General features: G+C 47.6%; 1 protein-coding gene across 10 annotated transcripts in view; it reads right to left on the bottom strand.

The window, feature by feature from the left end:
- RNF220 (ring finger protein 220) overlaps positions 1-3,851 on the bottom strand; it is a 232,774-nt gene extending 228,923 nt beyond the window's left edge. Inside the window, exons 1-2 of one of the 10 annotated variants that reach the window (XM_055725228.1) lie at positions 1,785-1,965; positions 212-426 (exon numbers count right to left, since the gene is read on the bottom strand). The gene's annotated coding sequence lies outside the window, so the exon portion shown is untranslated. Of the gene's footprint in view, positions 1-211; positions 1,223-1,784; positions 1,966-2,602; positions 3,154-3,711 lie in introns of those variants that run through there. The other 9 variants (XM_055725230.1, XM_055725233.1, XM_055725232.1 and 6 more) reach the window with 9 other exon arrangements.
- Positions 3,852-19,994: the final 16,143 nt, after the last annotated feature.

Below are 19,994 nucleotides of genomic sequence, written 5' to 3'. Positions count from 1 at the left end.
ACTGAAAACAAACTCTGATTTTTTTATTAATATTTTTTTCATGACTACCTATGTGCATAGTTACTGGTTTTTAGAGCCACCCTGTTTAAGGTGCACACAAATTACCTGTGTAATCGTGTATGTTCATAATAACAAGGCTAAACATGCCACAACCAAGACAAATTGAATCAATAGCCTTTCGCTCTGAACCATAAAAAAAAAAATGTCTCACCGAGGAACAAGTTGTAATCGGTTATCTCTGGCTCAGTTTTGGTTCCTCTGCTTACGACGGTTGTAGCACTGTGCTGAATTAGTTAAGAGGAAAGTCTGATAAAAGTAGGAGAAGCCATGACAGAGCTGGATTTAGCAGGCATCACAAACACCCAGCAAGTGCAGAAAACAGCAGTGACCACTGGTTCTGAGCGTAAAACCCACTTGCTAATCAGCCTGCAAAGAAACACGCACATATGCGAGCACATGCACACCCCATACGCAGCCACCAGATCTGCAAATCTTTTACTAAAATGTTACTCAGAGTTCCTATTACTAAATCACCTCTCTGCTATCGATTAAAATAAGTAAAACACACCACTCTGGTTTCTACAACAGGTTGCATTTTTGTGGTCTCTCAACCATTTCCAAATGCTAGAGATTAAAATAATGGGGCAAATTAACATTTTTCTCCCTCCAGAAACAAAGTTTTCTTGGGGAAAAAAAATTAATTAACAAGCTATAGGGGAAAAAAGATTAAAACAATAGGAAATCCAGAAAAATTGATGATGCATGTAAATTAGGAAAGACCCAGGAAAAAATCGCAATATCCATTTACATTAAAAAGTTTTTTCCCCATAAATGTCAAGTAGGAATTTAGAAATATGCTCTGCGCAGAAAAGCCAAAGATTATAAAACAAAATAATGCCAGCTGTTTGGGGATTTAAGTGCTCAAATGGATTATATATTTGAACCAAACTGGATTTCCTTATAATAAATAAAACAAATGCAAGCTCGAAAGCCAACAAAGGAGAGCTCTCATCACTGGATTAAGATACAAAGGAAAAACAGTTAATTTTTTTCCAACGCGTGAAATATGCCAACTGCAGCAGCACACCCGGGCAGCTGCTGCGAAAATCGGTTTAAGGAGAAAAGAAAAAAAGAAAAATAATAATAATAATATTAATACTAGGGAGAGCGGGGAGCGAAGGAGCCGGCGGCGGGGACGGAGCGGGCAGCCCCAACCCCGGCCCCGGGCGGCTCCGGCGGGCAGGGCAGTCCGGCCTCTGCCCCCGCTTCGGGTTTGCTGCAAACTTCTTCAAAAAAAAAAAAAATTTTTTTTTTTTTTTAAGAAAATAAAAGGAGGGAAAGAAGCCCCCGGGCGGAGAGGGTGCTCCCCGCGGCGGCGGGCTGCAGGAGGGAGGAAGCGCCCGGGGTTTGGCAAGAGGAAAAAAGAGGGAAAGAAGAAAAAAAGCCCGCAGCCCAGCCAGGGACTGCCGGCCGCCTCGCCCCCGGCCCGCCGCCCCCGGCCCGCTCCCAGCTTGGCGAAATCCAAACGAAAATCGCGGGCGGCGTCGCCCCGGGGGAAGCCCCGCTCCGACGGGCAGCGCGGGCGGCGGGCACCGGGCGGCGGGCACCGGGCACCGGCCCCTCCGGCAGCGCTCGCCCCGCCGCGGGAAGCCAGCGGGGCTGGCACCCCCCGGCCGCCCCCTCTACCCCCCGCTCCCCATTTTTCTCCCCCGCCCGTGTGTGTGTGTTAAATAAATCCAAATAAAATAAAATAAGAAGGGGGCGAGCCCCGGGCTGGAGCCTACCGACGCCGCCAAGCCCCGCCGCTCCGCTCTCCCCGCCGGCAAATTAAACAGGTGTTTGGCGGCCCGGCGGGGCCGGGGCTGCGGGCACGGCTCCGCACGGCCCCGCACGGCCCCGCGCTCCCGCACGGCCCCGCACGCCCCGCCGGGAAGCGGCCAGCGGGGCGCAGCCGGGGCTGCTCCGCTCCTGCCTCTGCGGGAATTATTCCCTCCCGGGGAGGGCGGCGGGAGGGGGCTCCGCCAGTCCGGTCCGCGAAGTCGCCTTCCCCCCCACCCCCACCCCCCCCCCGCGCTTTTTCCTCCTCCTTAAACCCCGAGTCACAAAGATCCTCAAACGCGGAGATGCCCAGAGTTGTTTGGATTTATTGCAACAATCACTTACCATACACATTTCCTGTGTGGAAGGACAAGCATTCAATACAACTCTTTAAGTAGACAGTTCCTAATGATTTCATTGTGGTCAACCAGATGGTTTTTATGTATTTAGATCTGAAGGTGAAGAATTATTTTCCATGCTTCCAACCTATTTACAGACTTCCCTGGGCTAGAGCTGGGGTGGCTGGTTAAAAGAAAGCAAATCCTGCGATTTCTCGATCGCATCGCTGGATGATCCAGAAAGTTTTCTAAAGGACCTAAAGCGAAAACAGGGATAATTCCTTCCACCTCTTCTGGCTTTCCAAGCTACGCAATTCACATGTGGAGTAATTTTAGCTCATTCGTTGAATAACGCTGACAATTTAAACCGCCTCTCTACCTTTGTTTTATCTGCAATAATAAAACCAGAACAACACCGCATGTGAGATCCGGGCGTTTGGTCCTACCTGAAAGCAGTCGGGGGCAAGGGCGGCAATCTTTTAGGGATGAAGGACCCGAGGAGGGGGTGAGGATGTTGGCCAAACTTCAGCCTCGTCCAAAATTAAGCTAAAAGTGGCGACTTAACAGCGTGCGTTTTAAAAAAAATAAAATAATTTGGTCTTCGAGCGGGGATCGCGCATTTTTGGTACGGCTGAAAACTAAAGTTCACACGGGGACTGCACGATTGCAAAAATGAAAGCTTCGGAGTAAATAAAATTACTGGCTGTTCAGTGTTTCTTGAGAGCACAGAAACCCTGGCGGGCTTTGGGTTGGGTTTTGGTTGGTTTGTTTGTTTGTTGGGTTGTTGGGTTTTTTTCAGATACTTTTATTGCAAAATAAAAGCCTTAGTTTGTGTATTTGGGGGGGAAAAAACCCAAACAAAAAAAAAAACCCAAACAAAAAACAAAACCCAAAAAACTGGGTGGTGGGTGCGTGGATCTGCTTATTTCCTTTGAAAAAAGTTTTTGTTTTGCAGCCGCTGGGAAATGAAATTGTCGCTGCCCAGAGAGACCGTGGAGAGAGCGAGGTCCTGGGCGCAGCGGAGGGAAGCGAGGAAAGAACTCCCCGGCTTGCCCCACCAGGGGAAACAAAAAAGGAGGGAAAAAAAAAAAAAAAAAAGACTTCAAAACCCCTGTATGTATTTCGCAGCGAGGAAGCTGTGCCGGTCTCCGGGTCGGGCCGGGTCCCCCCCAGCGCGCGCCGTCCCCAGCCGGGCTGCCGCGGCGGTCCCCGGCACCTGATCCCCCTGCTGGCTACCGGTCCCCCCGGAAAGCCACCGGGGGGGAGGATCCGGGCAGCTCGGGGCTCGCCGAGGGCGCGGGGGGGGCCCTTTTATCTGCCTTTCCCCCCGGCATTACCATGCCGATCCCCACCCACCCGGCCCTCCCCGCGGCCGGCCGGCTCCCCGCCGCCACCGAGCCGGCCGGCTTCCCCGGGGCTGGGCAGGGAGCAGGGGGAAGGGGGAAAGGGCGCGGGGGACTGGGGTGGAGGTGGGAGCCGGGGAGGGGGGCGGGGGGGGGAAACTTGCCCTGCAAAGTTTGCGTGCGGCCGGGCGGCCCCGGTGGCCGGTACTCACGGTGCGGCTGCCGGCGGGCGCTGCGCGGAGCTGGCGGCGTGCGGGGAGCAGGGCAGTCCCGGGCGTGCTGGCCCCGCTGCGCGCCCGCCGCTCGCATGTAGCAGAGCGGGAGGCGCCGGGGGTGCGAGGGAAGGAGCAGTGCTGCCTCTCAGTGCCGGCTCTCATCAGTGAATGAGCCTCCACTCTCCGAGGGACTCCCGGCTGCACACACACACGCACACACGCGCGCACACACACACACGCGCGCACACACACACACACACTCGCACGCGGAGCCAGGCTGAGCACTGCATACATTAGGGCACTCGGGCAGTATGGGAAATGCAGTCCAGCACCGGGCGCCCACCCGCCGGCCGGCCGCCAGGCACAGCCTCTGGAGTTGCCCCAGTGGGGCGCCGGGGGGCTGCTCCTCTCCCAGGGCCGCCGCTTCTCCCCCAGCCCCTCCGCTCCAGCGTCACCCACCCGCCGTTATTTCCTAGCACCCGTCATATTTTCCACCGTGCAGCTCCCTCCCAAATTGCAGCGGGATGCTGCAGGGGCCCCCCAGCAGCAGCATCCCCCCCCGGGCAGCCTCGGACCCCATCAGCCCTGGGGCAGCCGGCACCCTTTGGGATGCTCACGGGCGCGCTGCCTTCCCCCACGCACCCATCTGCATCTCCTGACACTCAGGGGTGCCCGGGGATGGGCAGATCTGACAGCATCCCCACATTTGCCTTGGACAGCCGCAGCAAAGCCAGAGAGCAAATTAGGGACTTCACACTCCCAGTGCCTCTCCGGCTGCAGCACACACGCACGGCATGCACATTGCTGTTTTAATGTTTCCTGGATGCACGTCGCAGCTCCACACACACATGTGCTCCACCTCAGCCGCCAAGCAACTCCCCTGCCAGCCCTAGGACTGTCCCAAGCAAAAACTGCCGGTTGTAGCAAATGGAAGAACCAGTTTCAGATGGGGGCTCAGATGTAACACTTGTCTCATTGTTTCTTGTGAAGTACACCAGGGATTGATCCAAAAGACCTATTTATTCTACCCAAGAGCAAACTGTTTCGGTTTTCTCTTTCACTGCTGAATAATTTCAGGTGTTCTTAAAAACAGAGTATGAGCAGCATTTTCTGGCTCTTACCTAACTTTGCACTGGCATTCTCAAAATATGACCATGCTATATGACATACACTGAAAAAAGAAGTCCTCTCCATCAGCGTCATCAACCACTTGGGCTATATCCTATGTGTGACAGAGAGTAAGAGGGATAATGTGCTTATGACATCCAACAAGTTCTGTGTAAGCAGTGACTCATCACCAAAGCATATGGGCTGGTTTTGCCCGTTACTGCATGGGATCACTGCATGCGCCAGCCCCTGCAGAAGTGTCCACAGGCACAGCAAGAAACATCCCCCAGGCCTTAACAGGGTGCCTTGTGCGGGCCATAGCGGTTTGCTTCTCCGTGGGGCTGAGGCTCACCCACCCTTTCTACAACACATCAGGGACAGCTCTTACTTGTGCTTGCATGCCTCGTGAATGCTAAAACCTTTGGAAATGGTAGTAAATCTAGCAAAAAAAAAAGGCTTTCTTATTTTCACGCTTAAATTTCAAAATAAAACAATGTGACATTTCAAGCTCCTCAACTCAGGAAAGCACCTGGTGGAGAAGCTTCATGTCCTTTCTTTAGGTAACCATCATCAGCTCTGTTCCCTCTCTGTTCCTTGCTCTGACCTGCAGCTCAGCCATACAGAGGCTGATGATGCTCCACAAAAAAAAACATGCTTCCCCTTCAAGGGACCTGCTCCACTGCTGCTTTCCTGCACACCGTGCGCAGGAGTGAGGAGGATGGCAGGGCAGGCAGCAAGTGCTGCCTTCATCCATGGATCGGGAGTGGCACAATGGTAAACACGGGCTCAGATTCCTGAGCTCCTTTTCCCCTTCGTGTGAAAACTGGCATTTAGATATTCCAGGTAAAAATCTCTCACAGTTGTGAGCAAGCATTACTGTGCATATATTCTGCTCATGAATAACATCTGCAGTTACCCCTTGATTAACCAAAGGGATGATTCTGGGGGGGGGGTTGGTCATTTCTAACATCCCTTCAGAAACAGCTGCCCTGCAGGCTGCCTGGACAGCCATGCCCCAACACATGAGTCCTGCTGGTTTGTGTGGGGACACTGAATTAATTGGCACCACGCGCATTGCCAAGACACTCATCCTGCAGCATGCTCCACACCAACAGGAGCAACCAATTGAGGACTTCAGTAAATATTCCAAGTAAATATTCCATAGGGTCATATAGATGAGCCACATTTTAAGTAACATCAGTGTTTTGACACACTTCAGGAAGCCACATGAAAAACCAACCCTTATCTCCCAGGGATCTGGAGGAAAACATTCAGCCACAGCCCAGCTAGTGCTACAGCTTCACAGTCACAGTTACAGAACTCTGGTTAAAAAAGTGCTCTTGTTATAAAGCCGTATTTTCGGTGCTTACAACATCATGAAAAACGATCCCTTGGATTCAAAATTCTTTCTTTTGTTCTTAGCCAAAGAGCAATTTTTAAATTTTTTTTTATTTTTTACTTGTCCAGTTCCTTGGTACGGAAAAAGGGATCTGAGTCCTGCACCAGTGTCTGATTTATGCTAGCTGAGAATCAAGCTCTGTGTTTTGAGGCATAAAAAAAATTATGCAGCTTTATTTAACTTTATGTTACTGCACTGTTACACAAGAACTTAATACAGTTTGGATTCAGGGAACAAGTCTGGCATTTAGCTAGCTTCTGTGAGCAATGTCTTCAGAGGAAAATGAGAAGATACACTCAAGTTATTTATATTTGTAATTACCATTAATCTGTATTACTAATGAGGGTTTTGATCCTGAAAATGGATCCATAAACATGGACTCCTGCACCACTATGGAGCTGTGATATGCACAGAGCCCCATAGGAAAAATTTCCACTGAAATATATTCTACACTGATAATTTGGACCCTAAAATAACTTTGAACATCTGATTTGACTTTGTGTGTATTGCTCATCTCTAAGAGTAATAAGGGACACCTCCATTCCCTCCTTCCCCCCCCTTCCCCCCCCCCCCCTTAATATTAAAACAAGATTTGAGATTTTTATGGGCTATCAGAGTGCTGTACCTTCTCATTGCAAGTGCTGTTCTAAATACTGAAGTCTAAATTAAATTAATATATACAATCCTGAACCTACAGAGTTGATTAGATGCACTTAACTTTATGCATAGATTTCAATAGGATTACCAATAATACATAAAGTCAAGTGTACATGTAAATTCCACCACAAACAGTGCTTCGACTGGAAACTCGATGGATTCTTACAATACCAACGCACAATTCTTAAAACAAGAGCCCCCTTCACCCATCTTCCTGTCCTCTAGCTGCTAATTCAGAAATTAAGTTTGAGAAATATGACAAATTGTAGCAGCGAGTACAGAAAGCATGGGGCAAAACCACACTGCACGCGTACTGGAAGCACATGGGGATCCCATGGCAATGCCTTGCATTTTGGGGGATATGCCCTGTTGTGATGTTGTGGGTCCCCAGAAAAGCGACACCCTGAGAAAGTGCTGAAATTCTACAGGTCTGGGACTACATCCTGAAGTCACCGGCACTGTCACCTCCACTAGTCCCAGGCCATCCCTTCCATCCTTTCATCTGCAGTATGGATGGAGGAGCGAAAAACGGCAAAGTAATTAATTAAAAATGAGCTTTTTATCGCAATTAGGCTTCAACGCAGCTATCGCTCCCAGCGAGGTGTGGGTGGCTGGCTGGCGTGTGTAATCTCCATGCCCTCTGCTGGCTACAGCCAGCGTGTCTCAGCAGCGTGCCACCACCACCCTGCCCTCACCGCTGGGAGAAGGACCACTCGTCCCCTCCTGGGAGAAGATGCTGGGAAGTGCTGCCAGTAGCGGTAGTCCCTGCTGTCCAAATGTTTCTGTCCCCTGGTTTTATCAGAGCCCTGGCTGTGGTTTAAGCGTCAATAAGCTGTTGGCTACGCTGCAGGAGGACAGGAGCTTGAAGCCTCTGCAGTTAGCTGTGTCTCACTCTCTGACGCTGTTAGCAAGGATATCTGAGATGAAGATCGACCTATGAGTTTGGGAGCATTATTCTGGTTTTAGTGGCCAATCTGAGCTTTACTCTAATGATCGATGTAAGGATTGTCCCATTGCTGCAAAGAGCTAATACAGGAACTCTTCATCTTCTGAACCATCTGTGACTGCCCTCTGCCAGTCCCCTCTCTCTTGCAGAGGAAGAATTTGGCAGAGGGAGGGCTGAAATCATACTATATGCCAGAAGTTTGAAATTCAGAGCTGGTGTACTCTCAGTGACTAGTCTTTCCAGAATTGGAAAACAGTCCTTTAAATGACTTGTTGACTCACAGGACTAGTAGTGAGAAAATTTTCTTCAGCCTAGATATGGCTGACAAGTAAGCATGTCCCTTTTTTATCATTATCATCACCATCACCTAGATCTCTTCCAAAGTTAGCTGAGCAGCACAGGAGAGCGGGGAGCAAGAACCTCCTGGTTCCGCTTCCCAGGGCAAGCTATCATCAGTGCAAGATGTCACTGTACTTTGCAATCTTGCTCATCACCAAATCTCTACAGCAGAGTGGAGACCATGCCCAGGATCTTGCAAATGAGTACTAGGTGTTCTTTATAAGCCATCGTCCTGCGGTAGTATTTCCTACATGACCTTGCCCTTGAAAAATTCCTTCTCCAGAAAGGAGATTGCAGGCTGGATGGCAGATGCCTGATAAGTAACTATATCAACCGTTTCAGGTACACTGCTTGCAAGGGAACTTCAACCGTATTATCATTTCCAAGGCTGAGGGCCGACCCAGATGCTTAGGATAAATATCCAGAGCCCTAAATGAGGCACTTCTGGAGCTCTGCTCCTGAGGAAAGTTCTCTCCAAAACTCTGGTAACCAAAGCTGTATGATTGAAGCATGTGCAGCATGCAACATACTTTCCTATCAATTACTTCTCGCATTTTACTGTTCGAGCACTGGACACTTGTTTTCTGCACAAGCAGCCACTCTGTTTTCAAGGCTTTTTAAAATCCCTCTCTGAGAAATATCCTGTTGCTAGGAGTTCCACAGGCTAATGGTGTGGAAAAATACTTCCCTGTGAGAAGAGCTACACCTGTCCAACCCCCCTTCTGTGCACCATCCATCACGCTGACAGCACAGGTAACTTGCCTGGGATCATGTCAAAGCGTGAAATAGCTATAAAGGCAAAGCATATGTGTTTGCCATTTTTATCATTAATGGGATCAAGTAAAACTAAGGCAAAGCTATTGAACTGTGCCTCAGAAGCCAGGGGAAGCTGGAGCCATGTCTGAGAGCGGCTCAGAGTGGTGGCTCCTGCTTTGGCCCATGGAAAGTGCATGAGGTGAGTAACACTGCTGCTCGTATTTATTTCTTTGTGTTTGCTGTGAGTGCACCTCAGGGAACATGCTGGGTGTGCTTCCAGGGCCCAAACAGGCTGCACAGCCTCGTGCAGGGGCAGCACCACCTCCACAGACTGGAGGGACACAGGGCTATGCCTGCCTGAGACATGGGGCTCCCCAGTTCAATGGGGAACGGGAAACAACCCCCACCTTCCCTTTTAGCCAGACAAGCAAACCTGAGCAGGACAGATCTAGTGAGCTTTTAAGGCAGCTCTCCGGTGTGATTAGTTAGAGCCTAACATGAGATAAAATCAATTGGAAACTTGTGTGAGTTAAGGCTGCTCTCATCAGTCAGAGTTTGTAGCAGCCAAGTGCAGCATGATTGTTATTAATATCTGCTACAGATATATAAGCTGAAATGGGGCTTTACAGTAAAAAGAAAGACAAGTTGCTCTTTCCCAAGAATGTACAGGTTGCGGATCTAATTCAGAGCCGCGCTGAGCACCCTGCACATCTGTAGTAATAGGAACTGGCTGTTCTCAGAAGGAAATACACTGGTGCCTTATAGGCACATGCATTTTCTCATGATAATACACAATACAGAGGGATGTTGTTTAGGAGTTCAAAGTGCTGGGTATTACGATGTCTGTGGTCCAGCCCAGGAGCTACATTAGATATTAGCCATCTCACATGCCATAGGTGACTTAAGACAAGCCTATGCTTTGTGCCTGCCTTCTTTCAAAGAAAAATGCTTTATGCCAGTGCAGCTAGTCCTGCATAAGGCTGGACCTCAGCATCAGCTGTAGTGCTCACTACTGTGACTGCTGTGATAATTCCCATGCTGTGATACGAATGGGATTGCACCATAAACCCACACACCTTAACCGCGCTGATGGCCAAGCCTACATAATAGCCAATGCATTGGTGCTAATGATCCAGTGTTTATGGTGGCCCACAGCACCGTTGTCATGCCAACCAGATGGTATTCCTCCCTAGAAAAAATAATAATAACTAAATAAATAAATACTTTCTTTCCTTAGACTAATCTGTCTGTTTAATAGGAGTTGGAAGTTAAATCTGAAGGGGGAAAAATCCAGGCTGAAATAACAAACCAGCCTCTGTTCAGATGAGAGCAAAGCGAAACATCTTTCACCCTTTCCATCCCCTCTGCCCTTTGCAGAAGACTGTAAAATCTCTCCAGTGAAGCGAACCCCTCCTGCGGCTGGGCAGGGGAGCGGGAAATTCTGCCTGATCGGTCCCTCCCTGGGGATTTGGGTCAGGCCAGGGACTTCCACGCTGAATTCCCCATAGCTGGTCCCACAGCAGCGTGGCCGCAGCAGAGCAGCGGTACAAGGGAAGCCTGTCCTTGTTGCTGCCACACTGTGCAGGAGCACCCAGCAGCCTGCCTGCTGCTCTGCCCCAGCAGATCTGGGGCCCCAGCAGAGATTTTGCACTCTGACACACCTGTCAGAGGAACTGTCGGGGTACGCGCAGGAGTGAGGGTGCTGCTACAGACCTAATCAAGCCTCGCTCCTCCTCGGGATCTTCCTTGACCTTTCTGAGAGGGTGATGCGCTCCAGAGCTCCAGCTCTTCCTTAGCTCAGTCACCAAGCCTGGCTTCAGAGACCATTTGCACAATCTTTTCTAACAACTTTGGAAAATTTTTCGTTTCTTCCTGAGATGGACCCCTGCTGCTGATTTCCAGGACTTTGTGCCTCATTCTTACTATTCCTCTCCTGGGAAATTACCCATCTTCCTCCAAGATATACGTGTCTTCTTTCTACTGGTCTTTTTCACAAGTCACTTCTCACCTGCATTTCCCATTCCTTTTCCTTGCCTCTCTCTTGTCCTTTAATCCAGCTCACATTACTCTAGCAGTAAATTATTTAAAGCAGGCAAATACATGCAACAAGCTGGCTTTCTGTCAGACACAAGCTTCTTCAGAAACTGATACACTCACGATTTCTTTACCTTGGCCCAGCTTTATCTTTAGCTAGCTTTTTCTGCCATCCAGTCCCAATGACCCATATCCCATCATCCAGTCCCACATCTCACAACTGTTCAGATGCCTGCCTTGATTGCTGGAGGAACATTGCATTGCATCTGCAGTTTTCCTGCAGACTCCAACCCCCTCAATGGATCAGTGAGTCAGAATTTACTTGAATTCACAAAATTATTCCGATAACAAGAATAGCTAGAATTTTAACAGCAAATAAATAAAAAAATAAACCTTAGAAGGGGCATAAACCCTTACACTACAGGTGGGACCATTGCCAGCTTGAAGGAGAAACTGGCTTGTCCTGCCAGTGTAGTTTCCCCGTGCAAGACTTCCTGAATGCCTGTTGTGCCTTCTGGCACTGCCCCTGTGAGCAGGGGCAAGACATGGATTAGGTGACCTCTAGGTCTGGTCCATCTCCAAACTTCTGTGGGTTTGACTCTAGTCAGAATTGAAGGGAATGAGGGATACTCAGGATTCGAAAATTCAGCGACAACACTCCAAATCAGGCACTTCAGAGCTGACAGCCATCACTTGCACACACCATCTTGCCCACTTCCCTTTGTTAGCACTGAGACAGTGAGTTAGCTAAGGCGGACACACCAATTCCCGCGTGCCTGCCATGCATCATGCATAGCTAGTTAGGCTGCATGGGAGTCGGTATTAATTTCTCCCTGTTGCATGTGAAGTATGTGAAAAGTCATTTTTTTCTAGTCCTGTGTTCTTAGGCTGGTTTTCAGGAGACTCCTTTCCATCCATCCTTCCATCGATCCATCAAGCCACCTACACACGGCATTGTTCTCCCTCCCTTAAGGCTGTGCCAGTGAGAAACAGTCATAGGGTTTGACAAAGAGATGTTAAATAGACCTGACAATTTGTGTGCTCTTGTAAGAAATTTTGAGCTTCAGTAGTGTCTGGGTCTTTCTCCCATTGATGCTCTTGAAGCTGAGTCAGGTTTGAATTGTCCTGGAGATGTTCAGGGTCTCTCTCTTACATTTTCAGAGTGTGTGGGTAGTTGACCCTGTTGAGTAATGTGATCTCATTAGACAGAAACACATGGCCATTGAGATAAGGACGAGCTGTCTTCCATAAGGAGCAATAGGTTTGAAATCAGATCTCAGCTGGTCTTTCTCTTACATGTTCAATTGGTGTGACACCCCCCCTTCACTGAAATCCTGCAGGGATATATTTCAGTGGGCTAATTATAAATTCCCTCTGTCTTGCATTAGCTGGATACAGCATGCCTGATGGCATGAACCTCCCCTCCTTCATTCGTGTTGTGCACCTCTCTTGCTGCAGGCAAAAGTAATTTCCCCAGCTTGGAAATGTGATTTAATTTGACCTTGTTCACACAGGTTCTGCATCTTTTACATTCCCACCCCCAGTGATAAAACAGGATCAGAGGAAATTGCTATGAATCACAGTGATGCTCTGCCTCAGCCTCCAATTCTTCTTGTTCCTTCCTCTCCCTCCGTCCCCTGCTCTGCCTACACACCACAGCTGTTTTCCTTACAGGGTACTTGTGACTGTACCTGGAGGATGTAAGAGGGTTGTGAAGATGGGAAACCACAGGCTTGTGTCACATCTCCACTGCCCAAAGAGGCAAGCTGCTTGTCTTTCCTTACGAGATGTCTCAGGAGTGAAAGAAAAAGAAATGGAGAGCAAGAGTGAAGAGGGAATATTAACAGAAACAAGGGGTGTGCTTTAGGATTCTGTTTCTCAACCATTTTTGTAGCAGAGCCTTACCTGAGAGAGTGGCCCACGGTCCCTGCCTGCCTGGATCCACTCCTTCAGCCCTCCACTGCCTGCCCCAGGGCTGCTGTGGGGTGCTCACCTGCACCTTCCCACTGCCCAGGGGCTGCTGCCCCCTGGCCTTCCCACTTGCTCTTCTTCCAGCACTGCTGCCATGGTGAGAGTAAATGGTCTAACTTAAGTATCTCAGCCCTGGGCTCCACAATGGTCCTATTTAGAGGAGTATCTGTGGAGAACCTTGTGCCCTCCTTGCACAAGTTCAGAAGATCTTGTCTGTGGGAGTCCCTCTCCCTTGTTCTGTATTGGATCCTCAACAGTGAGCTGCTCTGCTGAAGGCTGTCTCTTAAGCTGTACCAGAGGAGTATTTATAATACAGTTGCTACTTTACAGAATCCCAAAGCATACAAGATGCTTGGAGAGGCACGCTCTGGCTGTGCCTCGGCTGTCTCCACCAGTAAACTCCGGCATGGGAACAGCAAGCCATTTTACATCAGCTCACAAAAGCTGTAAGCCATGACAAGAAACACTCACTATCTGTAGCAATAAGCTGCAGAGCGCTATGGAAGCATGCTTACAATATTTTCCCAGTAATAGGGATGACATCAATTGTCAGCGAAGCAGGCAATCTGGCTGCACGTGTCATTCAGACTTGTTAATGCTCTGCTTCTTGTCTGCTGGCTTACCCCTTTGTGCTGAACTGTTACTAGAGCCTTGGAAAATCTGCTGGGTCCACTGCCAAATTGCATGGATCCTCTCCCACCAAATGCAGAAGATCTTAGTCTCATTTTAGGTCTGTGGGACTCCTATTCTTTCCAGCAAGTTTCTGAAGGGGATGAGAAATGTTTGAGAACCCTTAAGAGGAGATCAGAGCTATATTTGATATTGCAACAGCTCTATCTAGAGAAGGTCATACTTGCTCTTTCTGTCTCCACTTCAGCAATTTACATCAAATGGAGTATGGTCTAAACAGGTCTTATTCAGCCTCAGGTTGTATTGGGGTAGCTTGGCCAAACAGGAAGGACTTCAGGTGGTCTTTAAAGGAGTGGTAGTTGCAAGCATTGAGCTTTTGCACAAAGAAATGAGTGGGAAGGGGCAGGAAGGAGAAGAAGGAGAATACGTCCTCTCATCAGTACTCTCTGAAGTTAGGAAACAGCTGCCAGAGCCGAAAACCACAGTGGATAAAGGACAAAATGGGTGAGGTCCTCCAGAGAGTAGACTTTAAGGACAGAAGGTTCAGTTCTAAGCATAGGGTGGGTTGTCTGCATGTTGATGGGCTGAGCAGTGAATCAGTCCAGAGGTCCAGAGGATGGAGGGCTTTACTTGCTCTCCATCAGCTCAACTCTTTCTCTGTCAACCAAAGTGAGATGCCTTGATCTCTGAAGCCCCCAAATGATGGCTGGTGCCTCTCACATGGAAGCAAAGCTCCACCTGGAGCAGCGTGGCCTGAAAACCTGCCAGCCTGGCTTTAAAAAATGGCAGTAGGAGCTCATGGCCAGTGAACTGGATGTCTGCAGAGCGCCATGCAAAACGCAGTGAGATCCAAGCACTACCCACTGCTGAGTAACATTTTTGTGAGTAAGAGACTCGTATAAGCCATCCACAGTCTCTATTCATTTCCCATCACACACACACACACACACAGACCCCAGGCAGCTTGTATGAGGCTGAGCAAGTCGCTTGCTTTATCTGGCTGCATCTAAACTCACCTTCATTATTGCACATTTTGGCTCGCTTTCATCCTCTTCTGTTGTCAGGAGTTTGCCTCCATCCCTCATCTTCCAGCAGGAATGAGCATGCTGATGCTCCCCTCCATCCTCTCACTGTCTCTTGTCTATTTAAACTGTAATGTTTTAGGAGCAGCGACATTAACCCTCGTCTGGATTAGCATCGCTCTAATGTAAATAATATTAGTTACATTATAGATGTTTCCGTAATTAGAGTTCCTATTTCTATAGGCATTTAAACACCCCATCTCCTCATTTGACAGTTATGTTATTTGATTTGTGTTCTCCTGATGTGGAGATCAGTACAGAAACCCTTTTATCTCTTCTGATGAACGGGTTTAGACTATGATTGGATTTGATTTTTTTAGAACCGTGTGTAGGGAGGAGCCCACAGATACCAGGTACAATTTGTGTAAGGTAGGATACTGCCACGGAATTTGAATGGAGGTTAAATAATGTGACAAGAAGCAGGGTTTTAATCAGTGGGATTTTTTTCAAGGAGCATGAGGTAAGGACAAACCCTTTCAAAAGCAGGGAATAAAAAAAGAGCTGGCCTAGGTGATGAAGCCTTTTGGGAAGAAAACTTGGCCTCCCGGTCCCTGTTTGCCTGCCTTTTGTATGGGACACATCAGTATTTGCTGGTACTCTGAGGGAAGCCCGCTCATGAAAAGGTTTACCAGAGAGTCTTGTCTTGGCAGATGACTGTATGTTTTAAATTTAAACAGAGAGGCATAAATAGTAAAAAAGAAAAAAGGGTAATAAGAAAAATATCAAACTGCCCAGTGCAAATCCTTGGGGAACTTCTATTGCAATAGCTGACCTCCCATATAGCACCATTTATTTCATACACTGGCAGCTTTATAGGTGCTTGTACAGCTACAGACGAACACCAATTTGCCAGTGCAGTTTGTTTTGATAACTGTTGTTTTCAATAAATCTATATTAAAATCAAAGGGAAAATGAAATAGACCGAAGTCAGTGGCACTAGAGATAAGGTAGCACATTACTACGCTGGCCTCTTCAGCTGGAGTAGCTGTCTCTGCCTCCAGCGTGGATGACAAGTGTGATGAATTTCGGTGGTCTCAGCTGTGCTTTTTGATGGCAGCCAGCATAAGTGAGAATATTTGGGGGGGAAGAAGGAATTTTGAGATTTCAAAGCTCAGCTACCTCAGGGCTGTAACAAAGGAGGAGGTCTGGGTGATGATGCACTGCTCGGTCTCACAGGCTCTTTCTCTTGGGTTTCAAAGGACATCTACAGGCACAGAGGCCAAGATCTCCAGTCTTTGGATCCCTCTGCACTGTCTCCCAGGACTCCTTAGGTGTTCCCATCCCTACACAGCGATGCATGCAGCTGGTACCTGTGGACTGAAAGCAGCAGGAGATGCGGGAGCTACGATGAGTCTCCAGGCAAGTGGGATATCTGTGTCTCAGGCTGCTCTGGACATGGCACATCCTTCTCCTCCCGTCCCCTGGCAGATTAGGTGCCTCCAGTGGCAGAAGGGAAGTCCTGGTGGAAGAGAGGGAGGAGGGAAGAGAGAATAGAAACTCCAGGGAGAGAGCTGAGAAGGAAGGAAAGAAGAAAGAAAGGAAGGAAGGAGCGAGCAGGGGGAAATGATGGGAGGAAGAGAGAGGATGGAAAAGGAAGGAGGGTCCCCGAACACTGGAGGGGAAAGACAAAGAGGCAGAAAATAGAATAAACAGAAGGGGAGACGACAGGGAAATTAAAGCAGTGTAGACAGAAGGTATGTGAGAGCAAGGGTCTAACTCTCAGCCCCTCACACCAGGGACTAACGCCTTATGCACCTCCCTCCTGGTGAATTTAGCTCTTCTTCGGAGATGCACATTTGTGGAGAGAGAGGCGAGACCTTACGCTTGGTGAAAGGAGCCACTTTGGCCAGAAATTTAGGAAATACTCTAAAGACCTGGCCTCTGGACACTTGGAGTAGCAGTAGCTAGTGCTAGCCAGGTAATTATTTAGTTTCTACGGGGCAGTTCAGAGGATTTTTGGATCCAGAAAGTTTTGCATAGCACTGAGCATCGCAGTTGTGTCCAAATAAATAATGAACACGAGAGCTTTCATGGTAGAGCAGGTCAATTTTTTTCCAGCAGACCAGTTTTCTACCAGAAAATGCTGATGGGAGTAACTGGAAGCATTTCCTAGGCTGTATCAATGTTATCCAAGCTTTTGCTTGGATGTTCATATGGGGTTTTTGTCATCTTCTTCTGACAGAATTGTTTACTCCTGTGTTATACACATATACCCCTTCTGATCCAAGTGCTTGGCCAAAAACACGAGGTCTCCTGAGCTGAGGGGGAGCCAGGCACTCTCTGGGTACAATATCTTTCCTTTGTGAAGTTTTGCTTCCCTGCCCACAGCAAGGATCAAACCACCAGTGACCGTGGGCTTGTGCCAGGCCACTTTGCTGCCAGCCATCAGCCCGAGAACCAGTTCAGGTTTTTTCAACAGTCACATTCCCTGGGCTTGTTTGGATGGTGCTGGGCTCTCCTCTTCTTCCCGGCTGCTCTAGTCTCTTATATCATTCTTCTAAAAGCACATTTGAAAAATAGTTGTCAAAACCAATCATCCCCTCAGCCTGGGGCAGGGATCCTTGTTGTTCCTGATATTCAGTTTCACGAAGAAACTTAGCTGGTTTAATAGGGATCTTTAAAAAGGGTGGAGATTATGCCTGCCGATGTAATGTACGGTATAAGGAAATGTAACAGCGTGGTGTAATGGATGATTTGGACTTCTAGAATTATGTAATAATAAAACAAAAGAAACGTTGAAGCGGTAAAGTGAAAAGAAATATACTATTTTTATTTAGGAGTATGTCATTAAATGAAAAGAAAATCAGAGAGCTCAACTTTTTGTCCCAGCTTAGGTCAAAAATCATAGGTTTTGAAACCTCAGAATTTCCCAAGGGACACAAATTCCTTTATTATTATTTTTGGCCAGCTGTCTTCCATATGACTGCCCGTGAAAAGTATTTTATCTCAAGTTAAAAATCCCACACATAAAAATGTCTCTCTACCTTCCAGCAGGTGTGCTTGTCCTATGGGAAGATTTGCTTTATCAGCAATTTGTTCCTCCAGGAGAAACGCTTAATTTTAGATGTTTTTTCCATTTACACTTAGAGTTCAAGACACTTGAGCAGCGGCTCAGTATTGGGTGGCCTGTGCAGGCGTCAGAACCCTTCCTTTATACACTGCAACCCTATTAGCTAAAATACTGGCAAAGAGATTTTGGTGAAATGTTTTTTTTTAATGTCCCATTAAAAGTGTTTAAAATATTTAAAAATGTCCCATTTCACTGCTGTTGATGCCCTCACTTTGAAATACAGCTTTCCCATGACGACATAGCTGTAAAACACATTTAACTTTTTATTTTTTTTAATTTTTTTTTTACTAGTTAGCAATGGAGTTTTGCTATAGCCATTAAAATATAAAGAATATTTTCCCAAGTGCACCCAACTGTACAATATTTTTTTACCAGCATTTATAGTGACAATATAAACTGTGAGGGTTAAGCCTGAATTTTTTTGTGGATGGCATTGGAATATCAAGATCAAGTATACAGTGCGAGCACAAGGGTTTTATGACATACAATAATGTAAAAAAGGTTGTATTTCTTCAGCAAATTGACATCACTGTTTGTCCTTCTTTCTTTGTACTTCTTGGGTCTGATTTTTAGGAGCGAGAGTTGGAAAAGGCATGGTAGATGATTCAGTGCAGCTCCCTTGAACCGGAATTGGGCTGGCACCGACGGGACATTTTACGGTGCTGTAAGTGGCCGGTTTCATGGTTCCCACCGCTCCTCTCGGGAGGTGATCCCACAGTTTAATGCATCATAGCCTCAGGAAATTTCTCCCATGGTCAGCCTACGTTTTTCCTTGGTCAAACATTTTGTGGAAATGCTTTGCTGAGGGGTTATTTTATTTTGTGCTTCAGTGTTAATGCCTTCCTGACACACATAGGAAGTTTTTCTGCTCATCCCGCGTACAAAGTGGAGGTAAGAGGCAAAAACTGGATTCACTGGGCATTCTTCACCCTGCCTCCTTACCCAAGCCACCTACCCAGGTGTGCTCCTGCTTCCTGAAGCATGTACATTGGTGGTAGCTTCACATGCAGCACCAGACACTGTGCTTGGAGTGGTCACACCAGGCCCACACAGAAGGGAACCACGGCAGCGTGTAGCTCAAGCTACACAGTTGTTTATTTTTGCTTTGCATTTCATTGCATCCTTTTGCGTTCTTGGATAACGAGGGATTTTTTGGATGCAGGACCAGACGGGACCAGCCTTGTACAGTGGTCTGGCCAGCCTTGTACAGCGCCTTGCATGCTCAGTCAATGTGAGGTCCGCTAGGGACCATCATGTCCAACCCAGGAAAGCACAGGCTAAAGAAATATAATGCTCCCATGCATCAAACCCCAGAGCTTTGCCCAAATCCAAGCTACAGCAGATCTCCTACAGAGACATCCATCCCATCCTGATCTAAAATGTCCAAGTCTCCCTGGTTCTCTGTGAACATAGCCCAGTCAACACCCACTTTCTGGTGTCCTGCTATGTTTTTCTAATGTACTTTATTTCCTAGCCTGCCAAAGGCTGTCCCTCTCACCTCTGTTTTAACTGGAAAAGGATTTCCACCCCATGGCCCTGATTCCGGCTGAATTAATGGGTTTTGAACTGAATCAGCACATTTGAAGTTAAAACAGATCCCCACTGAGTCTGTACATTTTTATTACTGTGCAAGGAGTGCTTAGGAAAATAAAAGGAACAAGAAAGCCCTGAGAGTGGACCACCCTGTTGAGGGGGGAAATATAGAAATCAAGCATGTTTATATGAGGGATATTTACAGGGTCAAGTGACAAATATTGTACAAGGCCTTTGAGCGCAGCTCAGGAATACCACGTACCAGTCTGGGCACTCATGCTCAAGAAAATTTAATTGAAATTGAAGCAGGTGCAGAGGAGGTCTACTAACATGGTGTGGAAAATGGAAAGCTATGGTGATGAGGAGACACAAGAATAAAACGGCTTTTTTAGCCCAGCAAAACAAAGATAACAAAGATGACTGGGATCTGAGAGCTGCTATAAATACACCAGGGGAGGAAAAAACCCCCACAAGTTAAAGCAAAGGAATATTTTTCCACAGCAAATTAGTGTAAACTAGCTATGAATACATTTTATCTGGGAATTAGAGTAAGTTTCCAACCTATCAGGCAGAGAAGACCTGGAGAAGCCTTCTACTTGGGTTAACATGGGCAAGTAAAGAAACATATTCAAAGATAGAGATTAATAAATTTACTGAGATGTTGGATGGGAAATCATATTACAAGTTGGAGGAGAATGGTTCAGTGTCCCTGGGACTCCTTTCCTGGCCTATACTCCTACATGTGGATTGCTTTTA

The sequence above is a fragment of the Falco cherrug genome, chromosome 12 (assembly GCF_023634085.1).
Source record: "Falco cherrug isolate bFalChe1 chromosome 12, bFalChe1.pri, whole genome shotgun sequence".
NCBI lineage: Eukaryota > Metazoa > Chordata > Aves > Falconiformes > Falconidae > Falco > Falco cherrug.
The sequence above is the reverse complement of the archived record's forward strand: the minus strand, read 5'-3'. Positions and strand labels throughout refer to the sequence as shown.